The 22,527-nt window shown below is 41.3% G+C and overlaps 1 long non-coding RNA gene and 1 pseudogene across 1 annotated transcript; one reads left to right on the forward strand and one right to left on the reverse strand.

Annotated features, from left to right (window-relative positions):
• Positions 1-1,002: 1,002 nt before the first annotated feature.
• On the reverse strand, positions 1,003-22,470 carry LOC131361426 (vitamin D3 hydroxylase-associated protein-like; annotated as a pseudogene).
• On the forward strand, positions 8,473-16,433 carry LOC131361427 (uncharacterized). Its single transcript, XR_009206036.1, has 3 exons — positions 8,473-8,961; positions 12,769-12,886; positions 15,365-16,433. It is a non-coding gene; the product is annotated as an uncharacterized LOC131361427 (long non-coding RNA).
• Positions 22,471-22,527: the final 57 nt, after the last annotated feature.

Below are 22,527 nucleotides of genomic sequence, written 5' to 3' on the forward strand. Positions count from 1 at the left end.
TCCAACTTTGGCTGAATGCACACACCCAGCAGGGACCGGAGAGTCATGTGTAAGGTTGCCAAGTGTTCCTAAGAGCTGCAGAAGAGAAGCTTGGCGTGAATATACTAGATGAATCTTTATTACTTAGATACCGTATATGTAGGTACAATTTTATTTTATTTTATTTTATTTTATTTTATTTTATTTTATTTTATTTTATTTATTTATTTATTTATTTATTTATTTATGTGTAGTGACAATTTAAACATATTTGAATGTTTATTCATTTATTTAATTGTTTGTTTGCTTGTTTGTTTAGGTATAATGACATTTTAAACACATTTACATTATTTATTATGTTTATACATTTATTTTTTGTTTGTTTGTTTGTTTATGTGCTTGTTTAAGCCTAGTGACATTTTGAAGACATTTGAATTTGTATTTTTTTTTTTTTTTTTTATTTTATTAATGTGTAGTGACATTTTAATCTAGCCATGGGGGTCACAGTCCAGTGACTTCTGTGCCGGTCCCAAATTTAACCATGTGAATCGTCAGTACTCTGAATTCCAAACTGGATCGGTCAAGGCCCGGGTTAACAACGACCGCCATCGGTGCCGTTCACCTACGGGGCACTGGTGGAAATTGGGCTACTGTTGGTCAAAGAAGTAAATGAGGGAGGAGAGTGTGTAGACAGAGAGAGAAGAGGAAAGGTAAGAGTGTAGGACTGAGAATAGGAACTCTGAATGTTGGTACTATGACAGGGAAAGGTAGAGAGCTGGCTGATATGATGGACAGAAGGAAGGTGGATATACTGTGTGTACAGGAGAACAGGGGGAAGGGTAGCAAGGCTCGTAGTATAGGAGCAGGATTCAAGCTGTTTTATTATGGGGTGGATAGTAAGAGAAATGGGGTAGGTGTGGTCCTGAAGGAGGAGTTTGTGAGGAATGTTCTGGAGGTGATGAGAGTGTCAGACAGGGTGATGAGTCTGAAGTTAGAGGTTGAGAGATTAGATGAGGTGATAGAGAGTATTCCAACAGGTGAGAGAGTGGTGATAGGAGCAGATTTTAATGGACATGTTGGTGAGGGGAACACAGGTGATGAGGAGGTGATGGGCAAGTTTGGAGTTAAGGAAAGGAACCTTGAAGGACAGATGGTAGTGGACTTTGCTAAGAGGATGGACATGGCTGTGGTTAACACTTATTTTCAGAAGAGGGAGGAGCATAGAGTGACTTACAAGAGTGGAGGTAGGAGCACACAGGTAGACTACATCCTATGTAGAAGAGGCAATCTGAAAGAGATTAGTGACTGTAAAGTGGTAGTGGGAGAGAGTGTAGCCAGACAGCATAGGATGGTGGTGTGTAGGATGACTTGGATGGTCTGTAAGAAGAATGTTGTGAGGAATTTAGACAGAAGTTGAGGCAGGCTCTGGGTGGTCAGGTAGTGCTGCCAGAGGACTGGGAAACTACAGCAGAAGTGACATTTTAAAGATATTTGAATTTTTATTTATTTGTTTGTTTATAGTAACATTTTGAAGTGTACAGTAAACAGCTAGTACAGTTAGCTTTGTCTGATAATCTGCCAGTGAAGCTAGCAGAATGTATAGCATATATCCTGTAACATTTCTGTGTGTAATTAGTTAGCTGTAGGTTATATATTTTGAATACTCCAGTTTCTCATTGGAAGAAAATATGCAGGACAAAAAGTGACAGAAGACTACAACCAGCACAATATACTGTATGTTCAGTACATGTATTCATTTCATCACTCACAGGCAGATTAGATGGAAAACAGCCTTTATTGGATGTATACAGTAGCTCTTTATTGTGCTGTGTTTAGACAGTTAGGTGAGGAGTGATGAGTGTGTGTCTTAATAGTAAAGTAAAGAGATAGCAATAAATGAAAATACACTTTATTGCCAAACGTTTTGGGACACCCCTCCAAATCACTGAATTCAGGTGCTGTTTTTCAGGGGTTGGGCTTAGTTCCAGTGAAAGGAACTCTTAATGCTTCAGCATACCAAGGCATTTTGGACAACATCATGCTCCAACATGACCAGGTCTTCTCATCCAACATCAGTGCCTGACCTCACAACTGTGCTTCTACAGGAATGGTCAAAAATTCCCATAAACACACTCCTAAACCTTGTGGCAAGCCTTCCCAGAAGAGTTGAAGCTGTTATAGCTGCCAAGGGCGGGACAACTCCATATTACATTCATGTGTATGTGAAGGCAGATGTCCCAAAACTTTTGGCTATATATTGTAGCTTTGTCAAGTAGCTTAGGTGTTAATGTTAGCATCTTTACTAATCAATGAAATAGATTAGAATAAAATCGATCAGAGTCCAAATATATTCTCGGTGATGACATGAGCTTCATCCTCATGAATATTCATGTTTTACATGCGGCCTCATGAATATTCGAGCGCTTCTGACCCGATCATTAAAGCAACATTTCACGTTGCACGACTTACTTATTAAGTCACACTCGTGTACCTTCATTTACACATCTACAGGTCTGTATTTATTATTACATATTTATTATACAATTGAATTTAATTCCCAAAATCTGATCCAAACGGATTACGTAGATTCGTTTTCCATAACAGCAGCTCAGGTGAACGTTCCGGCTTTCACATAAATCACAGGTTTATTATTCATTCATTTGTTCTAATAGGTTATCGTGTCCATAGCAACAGCTCATTTACAGGAACCTGTATGGAGGACGTGGTGCATAATCTACATCGAGAAATAAAAAAAAATGTTAAAAGTCACTGACATGGAGAAGGTTTCTGGAGACGTTTGTGGAAGGAGTCTCCAGTGTCAGCACAGCTGTAAGAAGCAGTCAAAACTGTAAGATTAAGATTCCTGACTTTTGTCTACAGGAAACTGGAGGTTTTCACGTTTCTCAGTAACATGAATAGTATGTTAAATGAAATTTTTGGTCTTTAAACAAAGAGAAAAAAATGCCAATGATGGAAGTAGGGTTTGTATCTGCTATAACAACATCAAGAACAGTACTTCCACACCATTACATGTAACTTTAACTGGATAAAAAGCACCATCTGTTCATTCAGAAATAAAGTGAATACTGTAATATTCGACAAACTGCTGCAGTGTAAGAGGAATAAAACATTTTAGGAAACATGTGCAGGAAAATAATCCACTACCGGCTCACACCACCCCATCGTGGATTATAAAGAATGCCCAGGAGTGTGTTTTATTGTTTACATTTACTACACTAACTCAGATTGGAGGTTTGCCATCTTGTGAATCACCATGGCAACAACTCCGCCTTCAAAATTTCACACCTCCTACCTGGAAAGTCTGACAGTAAACTGGGTGCTGAGTAAACAGTTGTGTAACTATGGAGCGTGTAACTATGGAGCGTGTGTGTGTGTGTGTGTGTGTGTGTTTTAGTGGTGTGATAGCAGCATCTGAATCACTAACACACAGCCTGTCTTCAAAATGTAGGCCACACCCACAGTGATTTAAAGTAATCAACTTTAGATTATAGACCAGTGTGTGTGTGGGGGTGTGTGTGTGTGTGTGTGAGTTTTTTGGTGTGGTGATGATCTGAATCTAACTAACACACAACTCCGCCTTCAAACCTTAGGCCACGCCCACAGTGATTTAAAGTATTAATCAGTGTGATGCATATCAGTTTTAAATTATAGACCAGTGTGTGTGTGTGTGTGTGTGTGTTTAGTGGTGTCTTTTGGAGTGCTTGTTCTTGGCACAGAGCTCTTCCACTTCTCTCATCAGACGTAAGCACATCTCTTCCTGCCAGGGCCGAGCCACACACTACACTGCTATCGGCAGACCCACACCGCCTCGTATCGCCTGTAACACACATACACACACACACATCATCATCATCAGTGTGTGCCTGCTGTGAGCCACATCTCCACTGATTTAATGTCTGCCTACATTAAATATATTTTTTCTGATATATTTTATTTTTGTGATTCTGCTGCTGTTTTGTTGTTTATTATTCTGATGTTCAATTCCATATTAATGTGATATCCAGCACACTCCTATCTCGACTTCTCAGAACTCACAGCAGCATAGAAACACAGCAGTTAGGGACTACAATCCTCAGAACAGCACTCGGCCGACACGTTCATCATCTCCTGAGATTTAATCACACACACACACACTTGTTTGTCATGAAACTCGCGCTGTAATTAAACGGAGCTGAGACACTGGATCGGTGTGGAGTAAGACTTATCTGTCCAGGTAAGGTCTGTTCATTGCTATCCTAGGTTGTTTTTGTATTCACATCTTGGACACGGTGTACTTCCTGACCTTTGCCCGTTTCACCTTTCAGATATGTATGCATTGATTATTAATCCACTTAATGCTTTCTCCCCCCGAGAGGTCAAAAAATGGACTTTGCTCCTGTTTTTGTCGTGTCCATATTGATGATTGAACATCTTTGTCATGTCTCTCTCCACAGTGGAGGTAAATATGAAGCTCGTATGAAAGTAGACACTGAGAATTTGTAGTGTTTCAGAAGGATTTCTGTTTTTGTCTAGCCTACTATGGGTGATACATTCATAGAAAAATTCCAAAAATACAAAAATGGTTCATTTTTTCCCCACACAAATGTTTGTATCTACAAAGTAAATGTTGATATTGAACCCATTCCTGCTCTCTGAGATGTTCTCCAAGTGCTTGTTCATCTAAAAAGCAGCTCAGATTTCATCTTCAACCAGGAAAATTCTGTGTAAGGTTCTCCAACAGAGGGAAAAAAACACGTCTAAAACACATTGAAAGCCGACAGACTCGTTTTAGATCAGACTCACAGCCTGAACATCATTCAGTTCTTTATACTGAGTTACAGCAGACTCGGCTAGTCAACCATAAATTCCACTAGATTTCCTTTATTAAGACACAATCACCTATAAAATGACTCTCTCTTTGACTCACTGACTACTGAAAACAAATGTTGTCCCTTAATGACATAAATATACATGTTTTCAGGTGAATTAAGTGATTTTCATGGCTCAGTTTGTGAAAATTTAAAATAAACTCATTGTTCACCTCGACATATGTCTTGTCCCAGCCATCTCCCTGTGTAGTGTTTCAGCTGATCTTCATCCTCGGCTGTGACCTCGGTGACGGGAACGACTCCAACAGGGAAATTGAGGACGTTGTAGAGAGCAGTGTAACTCAGTGCACCTACACACACACCTTTAGAAGAAACCCTACAGTGACAGTCTGTAGCACAGACACACACATGGAAAGAGAGTCCATAAAGTTGAAAATCGGTTTGTTAAAGAGTTTTCCGGCGTAGTTGAAGTTATAGGCTGGACCCAGCATGGGGCAGAGCAGAACATCCATCTCCAGCTTCTCCCACTTAGCTAATGTCTCCTGGATATAATCCTACAAACATAAACAAGAAGTTAGAATGTTATATATGATGTCAGGATACTTTTTCTCAACATGCCAATGCTTAATAAAATGCAAATCACACACATACCTCAGCCTCTTTGTGCTGTTTCCAGAGATCTGCAGGAGAGCTATGAAGCAGAACACACACACACACACACACACACACACACAGTGTAACTGTAATAAGAAAGTAAAGTAATAATGATTTCTCAGTTCTGGCCAACCCTGAGAATGTCCAATCTCAGAAGCTAAGCAGGGTCAGGCCTGGTTACTACTTGGATTGGAGACCGCCAGATGCTGTAAACTTTGGGACAGTGGTGGATCAAGTGGTTAAGGCTCTGGGTTGATGATCAGAGGATTGGGGTTCAAGCTCCACTGTTGGACACTTGAGCAAGGCCCTTAACCCTCTCTGCTGTAGAGGGCACTGTATCCTAGCTACCCCTGTGTTCTGACCCCAACGTCCTCAGCTGGGATATGTGAAGAAAAGTATTCCACTGTGCTGTAATGTATGTGTGGTGACAGTAAAGGCTTCTTGCCCTAATATATTAAGAAAGACTGTAAAATGGTTGTAATGTCTAGAAAACACTAGATTCTGGGTTAATGTGAGCACTAAATCAGTCAGAATGATTTTCACTAAATTAAAGATCCAGTAGCTAGAGCTGCCTCAGAGCTCACACCATAGCTTCAACTCAAACAGGAAGCAAGCATAGTTGTTACAGTTGTTAGATTCAGATGATAAAATACTGTAGGTTTATGTGTTTGCAGGTCAGGTGCTGTTTCAGTCTCACCTGACTCCAGAGGTGGCATCGATACTTGCAGCCCTGCGTGGATACTGAGGAGAAAAACACACTTTTACTGCAGATATGATGGACAGAAGGAAGGTGAATATACTGTGTGTACAGGAGACCAGGGGGAAGGGTAGCAAGGCTCGTAGTATAGGAGCAGGATTCAAGCTGTTTTATTATGGGGTGGATAGTAAGAGAAATGGGGTAGGTGTGGTCCTGAAGGAGGAGTTTGTGAGGAATGTTCTGGAGGTGATGAGAGGGTCAGACAGGGTGATGAGTCTGAAGTTAGAGGTTGAGAGATTAGATGAGGTGATAGAGAGTATTCCAACAGGTGAGAGAGTGGTGATAGGAGCAGATTTTAATGGACATGTTGGTGAGGGGAACACAGGTGATGAGGAGGTGATGGGCAAGTTTGGAGTTAAGGAAAGGAACCTTGAAGGACAGATGGTAGTGGACTTTGCTAAGAGGATGGACATGGCTGTGGTTAACACTTATTTTCAGAAGAGGGAGGAGCATAGAGTGACTTACAAGAGTGGAGGTAGGAGCACACAGGTAGACTACATCCTATGTAGAAGAGGCAATCTGAAAGAGATTAGTGACTGTAAAGTGGTAGTGGGAGAGAGTGTAGCCAGACAGCATAGGATGGTGGTGTGTAGGATGACTTGGATGGTCTGTAAGAAGAATGTTGTGAGGAATTTAGACAGAAGTTGAGGCAGGCTCTGGGTGGTCAGGTAGTGCTGCCAGAGGACTGGGAAACTACAGCAGAAGTGACATTTTAAAGATATTTGAATTTTTATTTATTTGTTTGTTTATAGTAACATTTTGAAGTGTACAGTAAACAGCTAGTACAGTTAGCTTTGTCTGATAATCTGCCAGTGAAGCTAGCAGAATGTATAGCATATATCCTGTAACATTTCTGTGTGTAATTAGTTAGCTGTAGGTTATATATTTTGAATACTCCAGTTTCTCATTGGAAGAAAATATGCAGGACAAAAAGTGACAGAAGACTACAACCAGCACAATATACTGTATGTTCAGTACATGTATTCATTTCATCACTCACAGGCAGATTAGATGGAAAACAGCCTTTATTGGATGTATACAGTAGCTCTTTATTGTGCTGTGTTTAGACAGTTAGGTGAGGAGTGATGAGTGTGTGTCTTAATAGTAAAGTAAAGAGATAGCAATAAATGAAAATACACTTTATTGCCAAACGTTTTGGGACACCCCTCCAAATCACTGAATTCAGGTGCTGTTTTTCAGGGGTTGGGCTTAGTTCCAGTGAAAGGAACTCTTAATGCTTCAGCATACCAAGGCATTTTGGACAACATCATGCTCCAACATGACCAGGTCTTCTCATCCAACATCAGTGCCTGACCTCACAACTGTGCTTCTACAGGAATGGTCAAAAATTCCCATAAACACACTCCTAAACCTTGTGGCAAGCCTTCCCAGAAGAGTTGAAGCTGTTATAGCTGCCAAGGGCGGGACAACTCCATATTACATTCATGTGTATGTGAAGGCAGACGTCCCAAAACTTTTGGCTATATATTGTAGCTTTGTCAAGTAGCTTAGGTGTTAATGTTAGCATCTTTACTAATCAATGAAATAGATTAGAATAAAATCGATCAGAGTCCAAATATATTCTCGGTGATGACATGAGCTTCATCCTCATGAATATTCATGTTTTACATGCGGCCTCATGAATATTCGAGCCCAGGAAAATAATCCACTACCGGCTCACACCACCCCATCGTGGATTATAAAGAATGCCCAGGAGTGTGTTTTATTGTTTACATTTACTACACTAACTCAGATTGGAGGTTTGCCATCTTGTGAATCACCATGGCAACAACTCCGCCTTCAAAATTTCACACCTCCTACCTGGAAAGTCTGACAGTAAACTGGGTGCTGAGTAAACAGTTGTGTAACTATGGAGCGTGTAACTATGGAGCGTGTGTGTGTGTGTGTGTGTGTGTGTGTTTTAGTGGTGTGATAGCAGCATCTGAATCACTAACACACAGCCTGTCTTCAAAATGTAGGCCACACCCACAGTGATTTAAAGTAATCAACTTTAGATTATAGACCAGTGTGTGTGTGGGGGTGTGTGTGTGTGTGTGTGAGTTTTTTGGTGTGGTGATGATCTGAATCTAACTAACACACAACTCCGCCTTCAAACCTTAGGCCACGCCCACAGTGATTTAAAGTATTAATCAGTGTGATGCATATCAGTTTTAAATTATAGACCAGTGTGTGTGTGTGTGTGTGTGTGTTTAGTGGTGTCTTTTGGAGTGCTTGTTCTTGGCACAGAGCTCTTCCACTTCTCTCATCAGACGTAAGCACATCTCTTCCTGCCAGGGCCGAGCCACACACTACACTGCTATCGGCAGACCCACACCGCCTTGTATCGCCTGTAACACACATACACACACACATCATCATCATCAGTGTGTGCCTGCTGTGAGCCACATCTCCACTGATTTAATGTCTGCCTACATTAAATATATTTTTTCTGATATATTTTATTTTTGTGATTCTGCTGCTGTTTTGTTGTTTATTATTCTGATGTTCAATTCCATATTAATGTGATATCCAGCACACTCCTATCTCGACTTCTCAGAACTCACAGCAGCATAGAAACACAGCAGTTAGGGACTACAATCCTCAGAACAGCACTCGGCCGACACGTTCATCATCTCCTGAGATTTAATCACACACACACACACTTGTTTGTCATGAAACTCGCGCTGTAATTAAACGGAGCTGAGACACTGGATCGGTGTGGAGTAAGACTTATCTGTCCAGGTAAGGTCTGTTCATTGCTATCCTAGGTTGTTTTTGTATTCACATCTTGGACACGGTGTACTTCCTGACCTTTGCCCGTTTCACCTTTCAGATATGTATGCATTGATTATTAATCCACTTAATGCTTTCTCCCCCCGAGAGGTCAAAAAATGGACTTTGCTCCTGTTTTTGTCGTGTCCATATTGATGATTGAACATCTTTGTCATGTCTCTCTCCACAGTGGAGGTAAATATGAAGCTCGTATGAAAGTAGACACTGAGAATTTGTAGTGTTTCAGAAGGATTTCTGTTTTTGTCTAGCCTACTATGGGTGATACATTCATAGAAAAATTCCAAAAATACAAAAATGGTTCATTTTTTCAGGTACAATTTACGATGTTCATACAATTTCAACTTTTATTAGCCATGAACACAATCATACACCGTACGAGATGCAGTGAAATGCTTTTTTATTATTGGCTGTGTTAGGAAACTGGAATGGAGAGAAATGGAATAAAAATAGTACAGGAATAGAAAAGTAAAAATAAGTTTTAAAAAATTAATTAAAGGAATTAAATGAATAAAAAAAAGAATATAAATAAAATAAAATAAAAATGGATTTTTTTTGTTCAGAACAGAGGAAAAGTAAAATGACAAATATTTAAATAGAAAAATACAGCATACACTATATTGGTAAAAGTTTTGGGACACCCCTCCAATTCATTTATGATGTCCCAGTTTTGGCTTGGGGCCGAGCCCAAACCCTGAAAAACAACACCTGAACGCAATGATTTGGAGGGGTGTCCCAATACTTTTGGCAATATAGTGCATGAATTCAATACAATGACTGTTTATATGAATATAAATAGTGATATGAATATACTATTAATATTATAGAATATAGTCTGATAATCCATTTCCATTCATCTGGTGGAAAGAAGCACCAGGTTACTGGTAAAAAAAAACTCACTATATTTCTTGCTATCCATTCACAGCAGAACTGCCAGTAACACAGGGATTTAATCTTACAAAGCATGCATTTGGCTGCACTCACAATAGGTCTAAGAAGCAGAGACATCATCTTCTTTATAAACTTGGGAAGACCCCAGAATGTAGCCTGAAACTGCAGACTCAGATCAACGGGTCCGTCCTTACTGAAAACACAAGGCAGGATTCTTGAAGCTACAGTAACAGACACTGCGACACGGACCATGAAAAAATGAAATCAGACTCACAAGTGTTTTAAAAGAGTGACGGCTCCATCCGCAAGGTTTCCCCTCAAAACTAACTCGTGGAAGGCAGTGATTACTTGGGGAGGTTTGAACAGAATTAGCTACAGAGTAGAAAAAGGAAGATAAACACAACACTCAAATCATTTAGACTCACAGCATCAGACCAGCTACATTATAATACAGGTCTAAACTGCTGCTACCTTTGGTGGATGCCCCACAACCACTCAAACCCTATTTTGATGTCACTTTGGTCATCATAATGCAGTTTAGGAAACATACTCTGTGGTCATCCAGCAACTTTGAGATCAGATTTGCACTTGTGGTAGCTTAGTGGTCAAGACGTTCACCTTCTGCCTGAAAGGTCCTGAGTTCAAATACCAACACCAATATACAAAGCTGTGACTGATAGGCCCTTGAGCAAGGCCCTTAACCTTCAACTGAGCAATTGTATAAATTAAATGAATGTAAATTGCACCAAATAAGGCCACATGGTGTAAATGTACCACTAACAAATTTAGAAAATTGTAATATTGGTTAAAATGTATGCAAGCCAGTGTATATATGTATACCCAAAGAGCTCTTTAGCAATACAAAATAACACAGTTTAGCCAAATTTCTTCCAAATGGCTTCCAACTCACTCAAATGGTTTCAAAAATGGTTGCATGTACACAGTCTATATGGAATCCAAAGAACCACTGAGAAATCTTTTTCTAAGAGTCTTCAGAAATGCAAACCTAACAGAGTAACACAGTCTGCCAAGCAAACTTACAAATATTCCCAGGACTGAGCCAATGGACCCAGCCAGTACTCTATTCCCCACAGGCTACATCAGAGCTACAGGACCTTTGGACCATCAGTGACCATGGTGAGCACATGAGTGCACTGTGTCCTATACAAACTCCAACACAAGGGTTTATTAATCTCAGACTTTAAAAAAGGCTGGTCATTCAGCTGATGCCATGCCATTCTACCAGGAATATTTAACCCTTAATGTAGACCAAAGATGACCTATGAATCTGGTGGTAAAACAGTAATTAAACAGTCCTCTCTGTCAGAATGAAAAGCATTGCAACAGGTGATGAAGTCTGTTTGAGAACATCTACACCAAGCACTGTAAGTCCAGCAGCATCAGGAAGGATTCTTCTCACCCCCACATTCACCCCCAGCCCCAGCACCCACCCACCTCCCCGGATATTTACACTTTTCTCATCTTGAAGAAGGCTACGGAGCATCCAATTCTACCAGATTCATGAACCTTCCACAGAAACTCCACAAAAAATCTCATGTTAAAGGTTTATAGAAGTAGCCACTCTCGAGCATTGATACCGTGTGTCCTGCTTGTTCCAGGAGCTCTTTGGTCTCTCGTAGAGCTCTGCTCATGCTCGGAGACGGCTGAAGGTACCCGTCATTCTCATAGTATCCAATCCTCAGAGGCTCTGTGCTCTCATACACCTTTTCAAAAGAAATATGATTAAAGTATAGTAAGCGACACATCACACAACACTGAAGTGCTGAACTGGACCATGTTCAGTACCTGCTGGTTGAATGGTATCGGAGGAACCGTAGGGTCCAGAGTGAACATGTCTGTGCAGAGTAAAGCTCTCATACACAGAGCCAAACTGTCCACATCACGGGCCAATGGACCAACTGATGACAGAGCTGGACACAAATACATTTATTCTGAAAACATTGGTTGCTACCTACTGAACTCGAAATCCAGAGGAATTTACTTGTGCTGTACTTCACCTGTCTTTGTGCCCTTTACACCCGAGGAGAGTCCAAGCATGCTGCATGAAAAAAAATATCTTAAAACACTATGTACATTATTAAATTACAGTAAAACTTCCGGTAAATGCTGTATCCATAATGGATTTAAAGATCAAATAATAGTCCCAGCAAAATCTAAAGCACAAGCAAATGATTTTATACTGTCAGATGCAGTTACATTATATCTTCATGATCAGACCAAATGATATAAATGATAACTAATATAACAATTTTAATACACTATATAGCCAAATGTTTGTGTACCCCTGACCATCACACCCATATGTGGTTCTTCCCAATAACAGTTGTACAGAATGTCTTTGTACACTGTGGCATTACAATTTCTCTTCTCTGGAACTAAGATACCCAAACTCTGTTCCAGCGTGATAATGCCCCTGTGCGCAAAGAACACAGCTCCATGAAGACATGGTGTGGAGGTTAGAGAAAGTGGAAGAACTCGAGTGTTCTCCACAGAGCCCTGACTCTGACTCAACCCCAGTAAAGACCTTTAGGGATGAACTGGAATTGGAACTTCCTCAAAATCCCCAAATCAGTGTCTGATCTCACTATTGCTCTTGTAGCTGAAAGAACACAAATCCCCACAGCCACGCTCCAACATCTAGTGGAAGGCATTCCCAATAGAATGGAGTTAATTATAATAGTAAAGGGGAAATAAATCTGTAATGAGAATATTCAACAAGCACATATTGGTGTGTTGGTCAGGTGTCTTCATTTTGGCAATATAGTATATTTTCAAAAGTTCAAATTGGATTCCTGTTCTTATGCATGAAATATAAAACACCTTATCCGGTTCCTTGTGGGTTTAAAGCCGCAGATGCCACAGAAAGCTGCTGGGATGCGGATGCTTCCTCCAAGGTCAGATCCCAGACCCAGAATAGATCCTCCTGCAGCGATCAGAGCACCTTCACCTCCTGAAGAGCCACCAGGTGTCTTCTCAATGTTGCAGGGGTTCACTGTCCTTCCGTATATGGGGTTACTACATTCATAGCTACAACAAAAACACACACACAATACTAGCTTAATAAAGCATCATAATTGGTTTTGTTAATATGTTGATATGAAGGTGACATTCATAAGGACTTGACTACATATGACCTTCACATAACTTAGAAAGCAAGTAACCTTTCTTTGCATATCCCATCCTTGGAGGGTTGGAGTCAGAGTGCCATGATGCAGTACCCCTGGAGTAGGCTCAATGGTGGCAGCTTGGCAGTGATAAGGCTTGAACCCCATCTTCCAATTAAAGTGTTAAATAAAACCAAAGCTTCTAAGTGGCCTACACATCATCCCTGGGATTGTGCTATTGACCTCCTGGCAGGGTCAACACTAAAGCTATGGAGGACTACAGTTAAAAGTCTAAATCCAACCATCCACCCATCCTGCCACTGCAGGGTCTTCTTAAAAAGAAAGATGCTGTCTATGTCACATTCCTAATTATCAAGGATTAAACTCTACCACTGTAAAATACAGATATCCACTCCCCTAGTTGGTGCAGCATTCAAACAGGTAACCAAGCTTCTATCAAGTTCTTAGGTAACTTTCTGAATGAGAAAGTTGTTGAGATGGACCAAGCTAAGGTCCAAACAATCACCACCCAGCCTCAATCCAAGAGGATCAGGACCTCTGGTGGTCTGGCAGGGAATTGTCCCAGTAGTTCCTAAAATCATTCAATTCATTCAATTACAGACATCCAGAGAACCAATGATTCAAGAAATTAGTGGAAAATAAGCTCTGATGGAAAGAACTAGCTTCTGATGTAGAGTGGTTTGTCAGTGGATGCCCAATCTTTCATCACAAGACAACCTCCTGCAGGACTCCTAAAAAAACTGGCCACTGCTTTTTATCACTGATCTCCCACTGCCACAAGATAACGTCACAATTCCAACCATATTGTTTCAGGCTTGTTGACTGGTACCCTTAACCAAGCCACCTACAACCATGAAAGGTGCCCAGTAATCTTTTTTGAGGTGTTTTATGGTCTACTGATTGAGGGTTCAGTTCACAACAAGAGTATGATACACCTTTTTTTAAATGACTTGTTCCAGACTTGTTCCTCAGGATACCCTAAAGTCCAAACCAAAATAATGAACCATACTGCAGTTTTTTTATTACCTAGACTGTCTAGTTTTACAATTTTTTTGGGAAATTTCACGGTTTTTTGTTAAACCATATGCAAATGTACCCTAACTTTCATGATAAGTCTCCTATATTACAGTGCTATTGTTTCTGTTCAAGTGCTGTCTCCACCCCTGCCCTGACATTTGTTGTTACCCAAATGTTTTTCCCTGTTCTGTCTTGTTTTTTTTCTTGCCTTTCATACAATGCATTTGTCTGTTCAAACCCGGTAAATTCATAGTATCTTCTAAAAGTCTTGTGGGGTTTCTAGTTCTGTGTTTTCTGGTTTTGACCCTGCTAGAATGAATAATCCTCTTTTAATGTGCTATGCATTTTCAGCCTTACTAAAGACAATGATTCTTGGATATGCCTAAATAAAACACAAACTGAGGTTTCACACTTGCATCTTGCCTTCACTAACCACACATGCAGCATGTAACGGTGTGTTATTCTTACTTGATGAGACCCTGAGGAATGTTTGTTTTGATGAAGGGGATTGCACCCTGCTTCTTCAGAACTGAGACCACCACACTGTCCTTAACAGCAGGATCATCCAGCTTATTCAACAAGCCACAGGTAGAGGCGTAGCCCTGAGGACACACACACAAAAGCTTCTTTAGAAAATAGATGGAGCAATGTTAGATGTGACACTGCTAGATGGAAGCCTCATATGACTTTCATCTACAGTGATGAGACTGAAAATGAATACTATGCAATATATACTGTACTGCAAATTGCAAATGCAAAGGTCCCAAGTGGGATTTCAGCTCTGGGTTGTTGGTCGGTGTTCCAGTCCCAGCACTACCAAGCTGCCACCGTTGAGCCCTTGAGCAAGGCCCCCAACCCCCCTGCTCCAGGGGGCGCTGCATCATGGCTGACCCTGTGCTCGGACCCTAACCCTCCAAGGATGGGATATTTACAATGGGTCACTAGGCTTGAATAATTTGGTCATAGGTCATAGTTTGCTTTATTTTAGTAGATAAATCTGCTCAGTAAAGTGTATCCTGTTACCCCTCAAGGCTCAGTGATCGAGTAATATCTTCACACAGTGTCTTCAGTTATAGTTATGCTAATGAAAGCCAACTCATTATGTTCTTCCCATCATCAGATACACCAATTTCTTCCTATTACTCATCATGTTGGGAATAATAACTGGTTATATAGCTGATCGAGTTTTTGAACAGAGTTCCCACCATCAGTACCTCATAATCCACGTTGTCCTTGATGCTGATGGGAATGCCGTAAAGAAGGCCGTCTTTGTGTGACTCAAATTCTTTCTGTTGTTTCAGACTCTCTGTGAGGACAGCATTGCCACAGTTCAGTTTCTTGTGCACCTCCAGAGCCTGTAAAACACAGGACAAGCTGAGAATATAGCACTTTAAAAATACACGTTTAGCCTTGGATCCCTTACAATTTCATTCAAATGCGACAATGGAATGTTTCTATTTTAAAAGCAGAAATGTTTCAATTTGATTAATTACTCCTGGTGAAATGTAATATATTCACAAATTAAACATCTCACTGCACTTTCGTCCCGATTGTTAATTTTTGGTGTTCAGCAAAATTCTGGGTCCCAACAAAATGGCAAGCTTCAATTGGAGTCAATGGGTGTGTGGGTTTAGCACAGAAAAAAATATATGTATGTTTACAGCAATTGGCAGATGTCTTTATCCAGAGTTTCTCCATCAATGAATAGATCCTTATACTGGTTCATGAGGTCATAGACTATAGATACCATCGGTCTTAAACTTTGTTTGGAGGAAATATAGTAAGTATAGAGATAATGGAGTTTTTAAGTTACTTTTTAAGTGCTAGTTCAAGTACTGTAGGTCTTTAGATGTCATACTTCCTGTGACTCAGCTGTTTGGGGGCAGTGGAGGCTCAAGTGGTTAAGGCTCTAGGTTGTTTGTTTGGAGGATCGGGGTTCAAGCCTTTGCATCACCAAGCTGCCACTGTTGGGCAAATGAGCATAGCTGCCCCTGCACTCTGACCCCAACTTCCTCAGCTGGAATACACAAAGAAATTCCACTGTGCTATAATGTGTGTGGCGATAATAAAGGCTTCTTGCCCCCAGTTCTTCTTCATCTTATTGAACATCTAGGGGAAGTTCAAAGCTATTTTTGCAGTGTTTTAAATCTGATGCAGCAGCTTCAGTAATCCAGTGGAGGGAGTGTAGCAATAGCGTGGTGTGGGAGAACTTCCGAAGGTTGAAAACAGGACACGCAGCTGTATTCTGGATAATGTTCAAAAAATATCAGTGGAAAAGCAATATTTGTTGGACATCACGTGGCCTGAGCTACTCATGATGCAGGGAAGACTTCTCAAAGTGGTGGATCCTTGTAACTATCAATCACTGACACGGTAAACAAAAATGACTGACGTCAAACAGACTATGAAAAATGTTATCAGAGTGCACAGAGCTGCAGTCATGGTCCCTGACCGAATCCATTGGTTGATATCATTTTAATAGGCAAATATTGTAAAGATAAATTTGATCATTTCATTTGGTTTCTAGATGTTTCGATTTTGATGTTCTTATTTCTGAGGAGAGACTGAGAATTAAACAGGAGGCCAGACCAACAGATGAAATGGATAAAAGGGCAAAGACACAGAAATAGAGATCAGTACCATATCTATGCTTACCGTATTTTAAAAAACACCCACTGCCAATGTTATACGGTGCTCATTAAGCAATTTGTTAAATCATCAAATGTTCATCATAGGTCATAGTTCAGATTTGGAGTCCTGAGTCCAAGATTTCAATTGACCATGAAGCATTAAATAAAATACATATTTCATTAAACAGTAGACAGTACCATGGTTACACAGTAATAAGTCATGTAGCCCAGTCATCCTGACTAAAGGTGCAGACATGTCTTCACAGAGTTAATGGATGGCAGAGAAGCTGGATGTGTAACTGTACACAGGTAAGGGTCTTGGGACATGTGTAAGTGTAGGATGTGTAAATGAGTGAGAGGTGAGAGTGCACTGAACCTTCTCCATGTAGGCATGGAGCACAGCACCGGGGTTCAGCCTCCTCTGATCTTCTGACTCAGTTCAGCCAATGGGAGAGTCACGATGGAGCTCAGATCAACACCAGAGTTCTGCAGATACAAGAGTATTCAAGCCTGATCTTATATAATCCAACAGTTTAAATGTAGACAGACAGACATGTAAATTGACAGACAGACAGACATGTAGCTTGACAGACAGACAGATATGTAGCTTGATAGACAGACATGTAAATTGACAGACAGACAGATATGTAGGTGGACAGACAGACAGATATGTAGCCTAAGCAGACAGACAGACATGTAAGTTGACAGACAGACAGATATGTAGCTGACAGATAGGCAGGCATGTAAATTGACAGACAGACAGATATGTAGGCATGCAGACTGTTTTTACAAACATTTGTGAAAGAATGGGTCGCTCTCAGGAGCTCAGTGAATTCCAGCGTGGAACTGTGATAGGATGCCACCTGTGCAACAAATCCAGTCGTGAAATTTCCTCGCTCCTAAATATTCCACAGTCAACTGTCAGCTGTATTATAAGAACGTGGAAGTGTTTGGGAACGACAGCAACTCAGCCACGAAGTGGTAGGCCACGTGAACTGACGGAGCAGGGTCAGGGGATGCTGAGGCGCATAGTGCGAAGAGGTCGCCAACTTTCTGCAGAGTCAATCGCTACAGACCTCCAAACTTCATGTGGCCTTCAGATTAGCTCAAGAACAGTGTGCAGAGAGCTTCATGGAATGGGTTTCCATGGCCGAGCAGCTGCATCCAAGCCATACATCACCAAATGCAATGCAAAGCGTCGGATGCAGTGGTGTAAAGCACGCCGCCACTGGACTCTAGAGCAGTGGAGACGCGTTCTCTGGAGTGACGAATCGCGCTTCTCCATCTGGCAATCTGATGGACGAGTCTGGGTTTGGCGGTTGCCAGGAGAACGGTACTTGTCTGACTGCATTGTGCCAAGTGTAAAGTTTGGTGGAGGGGGGATTATGGTGTGGGGTTGTTTTTCAGGAGCTGGGCTCGGCCCCTTAGTTCCAGTGAAAGGAACTCTGAATGCTTCAGCATACCAAGACATTTTGGACAATTCCATGCTCCCAACTTTGTGGGAACAGTTTGGAGCTGGCCCCTTCCTCTTCCAACATGACTGTGCACCAGTGCACAAAGCAAGGTCCATAAAGAGTCTGGTGTGGATGAACTTGACTGGCCTGCACAGAGTCCTGACCTCAACCCGATAGAACACCTTTGGGATGAATTAGAGCGGAGACTGAGAGCCAGGCCTTCTCGTCCAACATCAGTGTGTGACCTCACAAATGCGCTTCTGGAAGAATGGTCAAAAATTCCCATAAACACACTCCTAAACCTTGTGGACAGCCTTCCCAGAAGAGTTGAAGCTGTTATAGCTGCAAAGGGTGGACCGACGTCATATTGAACCCTATGGATTAGGAATGGGATGTCACTTAAGTTCATATGCGAGTCAAGGCAGGTGATATATGATATATAGCTTGATATAGCAGATATATAGCTTGACAGAGAGACATTGCTTAATTGACAGAAAGAAATGCAGCTTGAGCCCTGCGATGGACTGGCGACCTGTCCAAGGTGTACCCCTGCCTTTCGCTCTGTGTGCGCTGGGATAGGCTCCAGCAGACCCCCGTGACCCTAGGAGTCCTAGGAATAAGCGGGTATAGACAATGAATGAATGAATGAAATGCAGCTTGAGACAGACAACAGCAGTGTTACACACACACACACAAATTTGCAGCACATTATACAAAGGAAAACCACTGTTTAAAGGACAAGGTGAAAGTGTTATAAAGACCTCAGTTGTGTGTGTGTGTGTACCTGAGCCTTAAAGAGGCTGATGGCTTTCTCTGCCTGTTGGATCTCCTTCTCTCTGGCTCTCTGCAGTTTCCTCTTCACCTTCTGCTGTTCTCTCCATTTCAGCAGTAAAACACTCACACCGGCAGCACAGAGCAGCGGCACTGCTACACGCTTCCACTCACCATCCATGTCTCAGCTCACCTTCTCCAACCTGTTCCTCCTGATACACTCAATATTAACTACACACACACACACAGAGCGATCCAACATGCCCCACCTATACCCAAGGCTTCAGAAGACTCTTTTAAGGAGGCTCTTTTAAACTCAAATGTATTTTAAATGAGTTATCACTTCGGTTCTACACAAAAACTGCTTAAACATTTCGCAAACCTTCATATCAAATGAACCAGGTGAAAGATAGTGACCCAAAACAAACAAGACAAAATAAGACTAGATGTCGAACATAATGCCGTCCTAGAAAATCCGACACGTTGCAAAATTCCACACACTGCCCTACACTTTTTTCACAGTTTAGGCGTATTCTTTTTTAGGCTCATCGGGGAAAAAAGCTGAGCTCTTTTTCCCAGAAGCCAAAAAAAAGGAATGTTTTGCTGTGTCCATGTTCACCAGAATCGTAAATATGTTGCAGCTTGCAACTCACATTCTGTATGTTACATACAGTAACAGTTTCTCCCTGGTTTTGAGCTTCTTCAGGACTTTGATCCAGTTTTTGTCTCTTGCTCTGTTCATTTTTCCATTATCATTTGACTATTTTTTGTGTTTTTTTGCCAGAGTCCAAAAAACTAGGGTTGCAAAATTCTGGGAATTTTCAAGGCTGGAAACTTTCCGTGGGAATTTGCACTGTCAAAAAAAATTTCACAAATTTCTAAATAATTTAAATACAGGGGTTGGACAATGAAACTGAAACACTGGCCAATTTAGTGTTGGAGGTTTCATGGCTAAATTTGACCAGCCTGGTGGCCAATCTTCATTGATTGCACATTCCACCAGTAAGAGCAGAGTGTGAGGTTTAATTAGCAGAGTAATAGCACAGTTTTGCTTAAAATATTGCAGTGCACACAACATTATGGGAGACATATCAGAGTTCAAAAGAGGACAAATTGTCGGTGCACGTCTCGCTGGTGCATCTGTGACTAAGACAGCAAGTTTTTGTGATGTATCAAGAGCCACGGTATCCAGGGTAATGTCAGCATACCACCAAGAAGGACGAACCACATCCAACAGGAGTAACTGTGGACGCAAGAGGAAGCTGTCTGAAAGGGATGTCCGGGTGCTAACCCGGATTGTATCCAAAAAACATAAAACCACAGCTACCCAGCTCACTGCAGAATTAAATGTGCACCTCAACTCTCCTGTTTCCACCAAAACTGTCCGTCGGGAGCTCCACAGGGTCAATGTACATGGCCGGGCTGCTATAGCCAAACCTTTGGTCACACGTGCCAATGCCAAACGTCGGTTTCAATGGTGCCAGCAACGAAAATCTTGGGCTGTGGACAATGTGAAACATGTATTGTTCTCTGATGAGTCCACCTTCACTGTCTTTCCCACATCCGGGAGAGTTCTGGTGTGGAGAAGCCCCAAAGAAGCGTACCACCCAGACTGTTGCATGCCCAGACTGAAGCATGGGGGTGGATCAGTGATGGTTTAGGCTGCAATATCATGACATTCCCTAGGCCCAATACTTGTGCTAGATGGGCACGTCACTGCCAAGGACTACCAAACCATTCTGGAGGACCATGTGCACCCAATGGTTCAAACATTGTATCCTGAAGGCGGTGCCGTGTATCAGGATGATAATGCACCAATACACACAGCAAGACTGGTGACAGAGTGGTTTGATGAACATGAAAGTGAAGTTGAACATCTCCCATGGCCTGCACAGTCACCAGATCTAAATATTATTGAGCCACTTTGGGGTGTTTTGGAGGAGCGAGTCAGGAAACGTTTTCCTCCACCAGCATCACGTAGTGACCTGGCCACTATTCTGCAAGAAGAATGGCTCAAAATCCCTCTGGCCACTGTGCAGGACTTTTATCTGTCATTTCCAAGACGAATTGATGCTGTATTGGCCGCAAAAGGAGGCCCTACACCATACTAATGAATTATTGTGGTCTAAAACCAGGCGTTTCAGTTTCATTGTCCAACCCCTGTACATTCCTGTTAAGCTTTTTCAACTTGGAATATTTCCAAAATTCCCGAGATGAAGTTCCCATGGAAATTTTCTGTCCCTATGCAACCCTACAAAAAAACTAATTTCTGCCTGTTTTTTTTCGTGTTCATGTTGATTGAGCATCTTCATGTCTCACTCCACAGTGGAGGTTAATATTAAGCTCATATAGGGAAGTAGACACTCAGGACTTTAAGAATTTGTAGTGTTTCAGATTTCTGTTTTTCCCTAAAGTACTAGAGGTGATATATTCATAGAAAAGTTCCATGAAACAAACAAGGTTCATTTGTTTCCACACAAATGTTTGTATCTACAAAGTAAATGTTGATATTGAACACATTCCTGCTCTCTGAGATGTTCTCCAAGTGCTTGTTCATCTAAAAAGCAGCTCAGATTTCATCTTCAAACAGGAATATTCTGTGTAAGGTTCTCCAACTGAAGGAAAAACACACATCTAAAACACACTGAAAGCCAACAGACTCATTTTAGATCAGACTCTCAGACAGAACATCATTCATTTCTTTATACTGATTGAAAATCTCCCATAAGTCCATTCAGGTTCCAGCAGCATGTTTGGTAGATTTCTGAGTGGCATTTATTACCATATTTAAGCAAATATAAAAAAAAAAAAGGAAAATCAGCAGTATGAAAACTTTTGTAAATCAGATGAGTCGCTTGGGCTGATAGATTTACACAAGATTTTACTGAAATATTGAAAATAAAACCTGTTTTAACTGATTATTTTCTCAACAAACTGACATTTCAGTTAATTTATTTCTGTATAAATTAGTTAATACGCTGTAAAACAACAAATCTAAATAAACAACTCGAACGATTCCCCGGACCTCTCCACACACACGGTCCGAAATTTCACACCGTTACCTGCCGCTTCAAGTTATCCATCCATTTTCTATACCCTAATTAGGGTCACAAGGATTTGCTGGAGCCTATCCCAGCACACATTGGGCGAAAGGTAGGGGTACACCCATCACAGGGCCACATATATAGACATACAACCACACACTCACTCCTATGGCCAATTTAGAATTACCAATCAACCTAATGTACATGTTTTTGGACTGTGGGAGGAAACTGGAATACCCAGAGTAAACCCACACAGGCACAGGGAGAACATGCAAACTCCACACAGAAAGGCCCCTGCCTGTTCAAACCTGGGACCCAAACCCAGGACCTTCTTGCTGTGAGGCAACAGTGCTAACCACTAAGTCACCATGCTGCCCCCTGCTTCAAGTTATTTCCTGTTTAATGTGTAAAAGTGGAGGAAAAGTTTAACCACAAGCAGTTATAGACAAGCCTTCCTTAACGGTATAGCGACATTAAGGAGAATTTGTACTTAGCATTTTTCCTGGACATTCTCGTATTGATTAATGTGATTGAATGAATTAAAACAAACAGGTTCTCTTCAGAT

Source organism: Hemibagrus wyckioides, linkage group LG11 (assembly GCF_019097595.1).
Source record: "Hemibagrus wyckioides isolate EC202008001 linkage group LG11, SWU_Hwy_1.0, whole genome shotgun sequence".
NCBI classification, from domain to species: domain Eukaryota; kingdom Metazoa; phylum Chordata; class Actinopteri; order Siluriformes; family Bagridae; genus Hemibagrus; species Hemibagrus wyckioides.